Genomic DNA, 8963 nt, shown 5'->3' with positions numbered 1-8963 from the left:
AAGCTGGTATCTACAGCAGTATTTTCTAGTTAGTCTTGTAGCTTTCTAGCCACAAGGAAGCAATCTTCTTTGCATAATCTGTGGGTGGCTGTTCTACCAGGTTCTAGGTTTTAGATCTGCTGCTTCTCTTTATGCTGTCAACCACATGAGGCCCTTCTTAATTTTTCTTGTTATCTTTATTTCTTGTATGGTGATGACACAAATATTTATGCTTGTTTTCTTGTATTTTCTGAGTCTTTGCATTCTTATTTCTCCTGCTGCTTGGGTAACTTCATTTCTAGACATAAATACTGACATTCTGGTTTTTGGCTCTGTCACTTATTCCCTACTGAGTTAACGTACAACATTTTGAGCTAAAACTCCACTAGTATTCTCATTTCTGTCATTTCATCCTCAGACTGAATCTGTCATTACACCTTGTCATTGCACAAGACTTTTACTACATATTTAAAATATATACATTTTAAAACATTAATGCAAAATTTTAGCATGAGCATTCTTGTATGGACCTCCTTGCATTGGTCAATCCATGTCACAGTTGGTTCACAGACACTTGGCTTATCTGATTTTTTTGTTCTTGCTTCAGCTATCCCCGGCTGACCACCCCACACATTCCTTATTTAAGTGCTTTCCTTGTCTACATATCTCTGTATCCACAAATGTATTGTTAGATTCTTCCTCAGAACTAGGTCCACACATTTTCTGTGTGGGTTGCCCCTAGGGTTGCCAACATTATATTTCAAAAATATGGGATTGTTTTCTTAGCACCCGTCTGGGGGAAGAGTACACTGTACCCACAGGGGTCGAAGGTGGGGTGCCCAGTACCACAGAGGGTGGGAGTTATACTCCTGGGGGAATTCTGCACCACTGCACATGCACAGAATTTATGTCCCCTGCAGATTTCTTTGCTTCTTCACAGAAAAATGACTTTCTGACAGGGAAGCAAAGGGAAGCTACAACAGCGGTCATGCAACCCTCCCCAGCAGTATGTTACAGGCACCCAGGGCAGCTGGCAGAGAGGTAAATCACTGTGGGGCAGAAGGCGGGACTGGTGAAGACCTGGCTGGTGGCTCCTACCCTGTGCTGGGCTCAGCTGCTAGTAGTGGCTGGGCTGGGCAGGACAGGACTTCTTCCCCTGCATGGCATCTGGGGCTGGGTCACACCCACTCCCCATATTTCTCCCCTGTCTGCAGGAAGCTCTGCAAACTCCCCCTGCCCCCAGCTTCCTGCACCCATTGCTGCTCAGCTGCAGAGGGAGGTATTCCTGTACAGGGAGCTGCTCCCCCATCCACCTAACTGCTGTGCATCCAGACCCCCTCATACCCAGACCCTCCCGCTGAGTCTCACTGCCCCTGCACTCAGACACCCCCCCCCCGATAAGCCCACTACCTCTGCACCTGGATCACCCCGACGAGCCATCCTCACCCAGATCACAATCCCGCCGAGCCCCAACCAGCTGCACCTGGACCCCGACCCCACTGAACCCCACTTCCCCAGCATCTGGACTGCTCACTGAGCCCCCACACCCAGACCCCCCTGATAAGCTCTATCCCCCACACGCAGACGCCCCTGCATCCCGCCACTGAGCCCCAACCACCTTCATATGGACCCCCCTGAAGAGTCCCATTACCATTGCACTCAGAACCCCCCAACAAGCCCCTGTGCATCCAGATCCACACTGCACCCGGATTTCCCCACACAAAACCCTTTCAACCCACACCTGGATCCACCCCACATTAAGCCTCTCCATATTTGGATCCTGCCTTGCTGAGCCTACCTGCCCACACAGGGGGGCTGGACCCTGGGGTGTTTCTGAGGCAGGCCAGGTTCTTGCACTGTGTCAGGGTTGGGTGTAGCCTCACCCCTGAGTCTGTGTCCCTGGGTGGATGAGGGGAGCTACACAGTGATCTCCCATCTCTGTGCAGCTAGTGGCCTGTGCTCCCTGATGCCATGCTGGACCCTCCACATTTATTTGACAAATAAAATTTGCAGAATTTTGCAGAATTTTAAAATACTATGTGTAGAATTTTATTGGCACAGAATTTTTTTTTGGTGCAGAATGCCCTCAGACGTAGCGTTACTAACCATGCAACAGTTGAGGAAACCTTCTGCTCACTGAAGTCAGTCTTGGCTGTGGAGACGCAGCTCCAGAAATCAACAGGGTCTGGAAGGGAGTGGAAAGATGCACCTGTGAGTACTGGCCCGCTGCTAGACAGGGCCCCCTGCTGACTTCAGCCTGTAAGCATGTCCCTGTCTACCTTCTGCATGCACACTCTGTCTGTCGGAGCAAGTGAATGGGGCTGTGCGCCTTGGAGCTGCACTGAAGAGCCAGGAAAGGACTCTATCTGGCAAGAGGGTCAGTACTCCCAGGATGTAGCCATTTGTTTCACTCTCACAGAGTCTCTGCCAATGTCCCCAGCAGAGGAGTATAACTACTGGTTTGTGGCAGCTGCAGCAGTAGAGCAGCAAGGCAGCCAGGGAGCCTAGTCCTGGCAGCCAGGGCCGGTTTTAGGAAGTGAAACAGTTCGAACAGTTTCGACAGGATCCCGGCAGGGATACTGGAAAAAAAAAAAAAAAAAAAAACCATGTAAAAAAACACATGGGGCTTGTACTCACAGGGCAGTGCTCCGAGTCTTCAGTGGCACTTCAGCGGTGGGTCCTTCACTCACTCCAGGTCTTCAGCGGCACTGAAGGACCCGCTGCCGAAGTGCCGCTGAAGACCCAGAGCAAGCGAAGGACCCACCACCGAAGTGCCGCCGAAGACCCGGAGTGAGTGAAGGACCCACCACCAAAGTGCCATCGAAGACCCGGAGCGCCGCCAGGTGAGTAAAAATTAAAAAGGCACCTCTAGCCAGGGAAGGGATTCTCACTGGGCACGGGGCCCTCTTAGGCGTGGGGCCCAATTCGGGGGAATTGGTGGAATAGACCTAAAGCCAGCCCTGCTGGCAGCTAAGACCATCTGCACAGAGCCCTGTCTGCTTCCCCTGCCAGAGAGAGCCCCCTCCTGACTCTAGCCTTTCAGCATGGCCCCATCAGGTCTTGTGCCCCCAATAACCTTATGCTGTGCCCCATAGTTTGGGAACCTCTGCACCACAGGAACATTGGGACTGATTCTGCATTACTACAGTGTATTATTTTACAAACTTTATATAACTGGAAGGTAAGGTAATAATATAACTGGTTTTACATAATGGTGTTATTTTTAATATGTTGAAATATGGGATTAAAGGGGTCCCATACTGATTTAGTAAGGGACAGGCAATATTCTCTTTAAATAAGGGATGTCCCTTGTAATATGGGACTGTTGGCAACCCTAGTAGTCCCCTGGCTGTAGCTGCAGGGGGTAGAATCAAAGCTGATTGGATGAGGGACTAGTCCCCACCTTCTGGAGACTCCCTCACTTTTGTTCTGCCTCCTATAGTTACTGGTTGGATGAGGGAATCACCTGCGAGAGAGAGAATTCACTGAAAACAAACATCAAACGTGAGGAGATAGTTGGTCTCCTTCCTGGAATTACCACAGTGTCTCCCACCACACATCCTATGACTGCTCAGATAAAGGCTAAGAGGATGGAGGAGAAGAATCCAAAGAGGAGACCGAGGCTGCCTTCCTCCTGCTCTGTATCCCTACCCAAAGGTGCAGAAGGGGAGAGGTTTGTGCCTTGTCCATTCCAGACTCCTCATCTGCTGAGTCAGAAAGATTTAGCTTTGGCCTCCTGACCCCAACCCTGAAGATGGTTCCCCAGGAGTTCTCCACCAGTAGGGAGTGACAGCTGGGCTGCAAATGCCTCAAAGAAGGGCAGAAAAATGAAGAGAGCCCTTTGGTCACCAGAGGCAGTCACATCAAAGAGCAGCGGCTTACCACAGAGGTTGAATCCACCATAGACAGAGCAAGGGGTGGATGGTTAGACCATTTGGGGCATGCACCCTCCTGCAGCACAGGTTACTTCCCAGCCCTTGTTGGGTAATTCGTTTCCCTATCATAGACCCTGGGGAAGTCAGGAATTCTGAAACAAGGGCAGAAGAAGGGAATCTCCCTTCAGGAATAAATTCCCTCTTTGGCTAGGGAGCTCTTGGATTTGGTCTAAAAAGTGCCTTTACCTCAGAGCCCACCATCTTATGAGCCCCAGGCAGCGTGGAAGTGTCCCATTCTATCCACTCTCTAAAGCAAAAAGATTAAGAGATAAAGGCCTGCTAGTCAAAGAGGTTCTCAGGACTCCTCATCTGATCCAGGTTTCCAATCCCCACCTCCCTGAAGGAATAAAACTAAAAACTGGGGCAAAGGGGCCAAGAAATTATCTTAGAAATTTAGGAGAAAATTGGCCTATTCTTCTAGGGATAGCTTTTCCTCTGATTCATCACCAGAGGGCACCAGAGCTAAAGGCTCTGCTCCCAAGGTTTTTATACGTGCAAAGAAAAAGTAGGACAAATAGAACAGAGTTGTGTATGTGTTTGGTGGTGGTTCTTCATCTTCATCATCATTTAATTCATTTTCATCCTCATCTAGGGTATCACTAAAGAAAGAAGGATAGGAAATCTGTTCAATCTTAGTCCAAAAGAGGAAAAAAGAAGTCAGGAGGAAAGTCAGGATCATCTTTATAGGAGGAAGGTGAACTTTCAATCTCAGTGTGAATCACAGAATGAAGCAAAGCAAAAGAATGTTCCCTCAACTGAATCATGTGTGAAGATGTTATGAAAGGTGATTAGATACTTGGTTGTTCCATCAGATGAGCCCATTAGAAAAGATTCTGAGGAGGAGGAAGAAGAGATGATTGGTACAGAAATTACCAAAAAGTATTTTCCAACTGCTTCAAAATCTGAACCACATATTCCCTTCACATAATTTTGGGAAAAATAATTAAGGTCAATAGAAGAACACCAGCAAAGTCTATGACAGTGGTTCCAAACTTTCCCCCAAGGACCCATTTGGCATCGTATTAGGTGTCCCAGACCCCTTTCATTTCCAGTACTACTGGAATGCCCTCCCTAACTTGGGATGCTCCTTCCAGCGTGACCCATGCACTGTGGGCATTCTGGCTCTGGCTCAAGGGATGGGCCCTCACATAACCAACAACAGACCCGTCCAGGGATCCCATTTTGTGAACCACTGGACTGAGGCATGCCAAAAAAATTCTATAATGTGTACCATAGCAGAGCAGATTTTGTCTCTTCCCAAAGTGGATGTAGCTGTTTCACTATTAGGGTACGTCCAGACTACCCGCCTTATCGGCGGGTAGTGATTGATTTTTTGGGGATCGATATATCGTGTCTCATCTAGACGCGATATATCGATCCCCAAACGCGCTCCCATCGACTCTGGAACTCCACCGGAGCGAGCGGCAGTAGTGGAGTGAGGACTCAAGGTAAATCGATATAAGATATTTCGACTTCAGCTACACTATTCACGTAGCAGAAGTTGCGTATCTTAGGGCTTGGCTACACTCTAAACTTCAAAGCACTGCTGCGGGAGCACTGCCGTGGCAGCGCTTGAAGTATGAGTGTGGTCGCAGCGCCAGCGCTGGGAGAGAGCTCTCCCAGGGCTGCACGTACTCCACTTCCTCATGGGGTTTAGCTTGCAGCGCTGGGAGCCGCGGTCCCAGCGCTGCGGCACTGTTTACACTGGCACTTTACAGCGCTGTATCTTGCAGTGCTCGAGGGTGTTTTTTTCACACCCCTGAGCGAGAAAGTTGCAGCGCTGTAAAGCACCAGTGTAGCCAAGGCCTTAGATCGAACCCCCACCCCCAGTGTAGACCAGCCCTCAGTCAAAGACACTGCTATCCTAGTGGAAGGGCAGTTTTTCCCAAAAGAACCCACAGAATAGAAATATCATTGCACTATGTTTGAGGCTGCACCTTCCTCTCTGAGGGCTTCTGCTGTGACAACATGTTTTGCAATAGTAATACAGGCCTGGGCTGACAGTTTGGCAATCAGATTACCCCACCCACTCACCCCAAAAAGGGCTTAGAAATCATTACAGGTAGTTCTGGAGATAAAGGAAATCTCAATGGCTTCACCATTCATAGTTGCTACAACAAGGGATATTTTGATGTTTTCAGCACATACAGTGGTCTCCAAAGTGCCTGGATGGAAAGGCAATATACAGGCCAAACTCATATTATAAGTTTTGAAATATCCAGGAGGTTGGCTATCTATGGAGCCATTACACAAGAGGTGGTGGAATACTCAGATAAATCAAAAAAGACCTTAGAGAACCCCTCTAAATCCAGGAAAAATGGATAGCCTACCTTATTCCAGGTCTAAATAGCCTTTTCATGGCTACTCCTCTACGTACAGAAAGTGAGATTACAGCAAAAGCGAATGGAACAAGTCTAAACCCAGAAAGGCAGAAACCAATCTTCCAGCAATGCAAATTCCAATATTAGAAACAATGCCTGACTACAGTCAGGAAAGTTCTGACAAGCAACCCCTAGAGGGGAAACTATTACAATTCAAGGACCAATGATCTCTCTCCACATTGGAGAGATGGGTTCTGGATGTGTGGTTCAACATGGATACATGATAGAATTTTCAATAATTCCAAATTGCTGTTTTCTCCCTTCTCCAATATACTTAAATCTGCAAGAGAAAAAAGAAGACAAAGGTCATAGATCATCTTTTGCAAATAGACATGATGGAGTCTCTGAGTAGAAGACATTCTCAGGCCATTGCTCAATCTTGTTTCATCCGTGCCACCAATGTGCTTAAAAGTCCTTGTTGTTCTTGTGGCTTGTCTCAAGCAGAAGGAAATACAAGTATACACTTTCCTGGATTACACTGAACTCAGAGTCCCGCCCAATGAAGGATCCAGTCAAGTGACTCAGTTAACAATCCAAACACTGGAACAGCATGGGTTTATAGTACATTTCTGAAAGAATCATCTTCAACTATCTCAGCACCTAGGTCACCTGGATAGAGACACAGGCCCACAAAATCTTTCTGTCAGCCAAAAGATGCGACAAGATCAGATCAGCAATTAACTTCCTGAGCAGGTGCCCAAGGATTACAATTACTGTGTAAGAGTAAGAAGCCTAAAAATAAAGTTGAAATTGAGACAACTTAAAGATAGCCATTTGGACCCACCATTATTACAAGAGGATACTGTGGTTCCCATTATTCCACAGCTGTTGAACATACTTAAATAATATTAATGATTAGTCACTGCAATAATAAAAAATGTTTTTTCCCCTGCAAACAAAATGACTTGGGTTTTACTGAATGGAACACACATGGTGCTTTAACGCATTCATTCCTGCACTCTTTGTAACAATTTGTGAGATGCACTTCAGTGACTCTTAACAGAAACAATGCACTTAAAATGATCACACATGGAGTTATTTTGGAATGGTTGTTCCTAAATAAATCCATGTGTGGACAAGCCTTTAGCAGTGAGGGGGTTAAGGAGAGGCTTATCTCCTTTTCACCTTTACAAGAGCAGATTATTTGATATTTTCCTAACCTTCATTACTTCATCATTTGTTAGTCATCCTTATAGTCATCCTTATCTCTTCTTTCCCATTCCTCTAATCAGCAGATTATCTTGGATCTCAACACTATTTTTATTTTTTATAATTCATTTACAGACAAGGGGGAGGATTACTCCATGTGGCAAAGATTAGATTTCTCCTAACACACAATAAAATTGAACATATTTGATTGTGATCATAAAAGTCTCAGAAATAACTCTGCCAAAATTAAATATGTATTGCAGTTCCTCATTTCCCAGGTAATTCTATTACAAGTAGCCACTAATATCTATGGAATTATGATTATTTTATTTAAAACATCATTTTGTTCTACTGATTTTTCCTTTGACTATATTAATGTTACCATACTTTAACTGGCACCCTCTTACCCAAATTCTTCTGTTCAACTCAGGGATAAAACTGGATGTAATGTGGACTTTGAAGATGACTGAATCTAGGTTATTTTTCTCTGCACCAATATTTTGGGGTCATTAAACCTGTCAAACTTGTTTGGGCCAGTAAGATAGTTTCTCTGAGCCAATTCCTTTTAAGGAGTGTAGCTACTGGGAGTTACTGAGCAGAGAAATTCACAAAATACACAGACTGCCAAATACAATAAAGAAGTCAGCTGCAGTGAAACTTTATCACTGTGTTAAATAACAATACAAACAGAAACTAAAACACTCATCCTGAAGAAAAGCCGTTTAGTCATACAAGATTTTGAGTTATTGTAGAGCATAATTCACTTTAATATCCTGATTTGGAAGTACAGATAGCATTTAAGAGTCTGGTTCTCCACTGCATTGTAGCCACAGTAATTAATCCCATAGAAAGTGGATATAAAATGCTATCAAACTGGAATTCTTCACTTAGAGTAGTGATAATATTTTACACCTATTATTCTCAGATATATACGACTATACACTGAATGTAGTGGAGAATCAGGGCCCTATTTTTCAAAATTTTCTTTGTTTTCTGTCTGAATCATAAAAATGCCACCCACCCACATCAACAGATGTGGGAACTTGATGGGGCTAGCAGTGAAAGGAGGACAGTCCCAGAGGCAAGGGAAGGAGACACTTGCCAAGAAAAAATAGGTAGCCCCTTCCTTGGGAGTCTCTGACACACATTGGCCAGCTGGGGGAGAAAAATGCTGATTGGCCAGCATTTCTGAGCTCCCAGGATTTAGCCCAGCCCAGGGACCATGTGGAGCCCATTTGGCTCTGTTCCAACAGCCCACCCTGCTTCACCCTCTGTCCCCTTCAGAGAGAGGAGGAGGCTAGGACTCCGGGCAAGTCTACACTACAGCACTACATCAGTGCAACTCCACTGCATCTGGTGAAGACACGCTATACCGACAGGAGAGCGCTCTCCAGTCAGCATAATAGTTCCACCTCATTAAGAAGCAGAAGCTACATCAATGTTGACATAGTGCCTGTGGGGACAGTGCAAAACGTGCATTGTGCGGGGAGAGAGGCTTTTTCACACTCCTGAGTGATGT

The sequence above is a fragment of the Gopherus flavomarginatus genome, chromosome 3 (assembly GCF_025201925.1).
Source record: "Gopherus flavomarginatus isolate rGopFla2 chromosome 3, rGopFla2.mat.asm, whole genome shotgun sequence".
NCBI classification, from domain to species: Eukaryota; Metazoa; Chordata; order Testudines; family Testudinidae; genus Gopherus; species Gopherus flavomarginatus.
Note: the sequence above shows the minus strand (reverse complement) of the source record.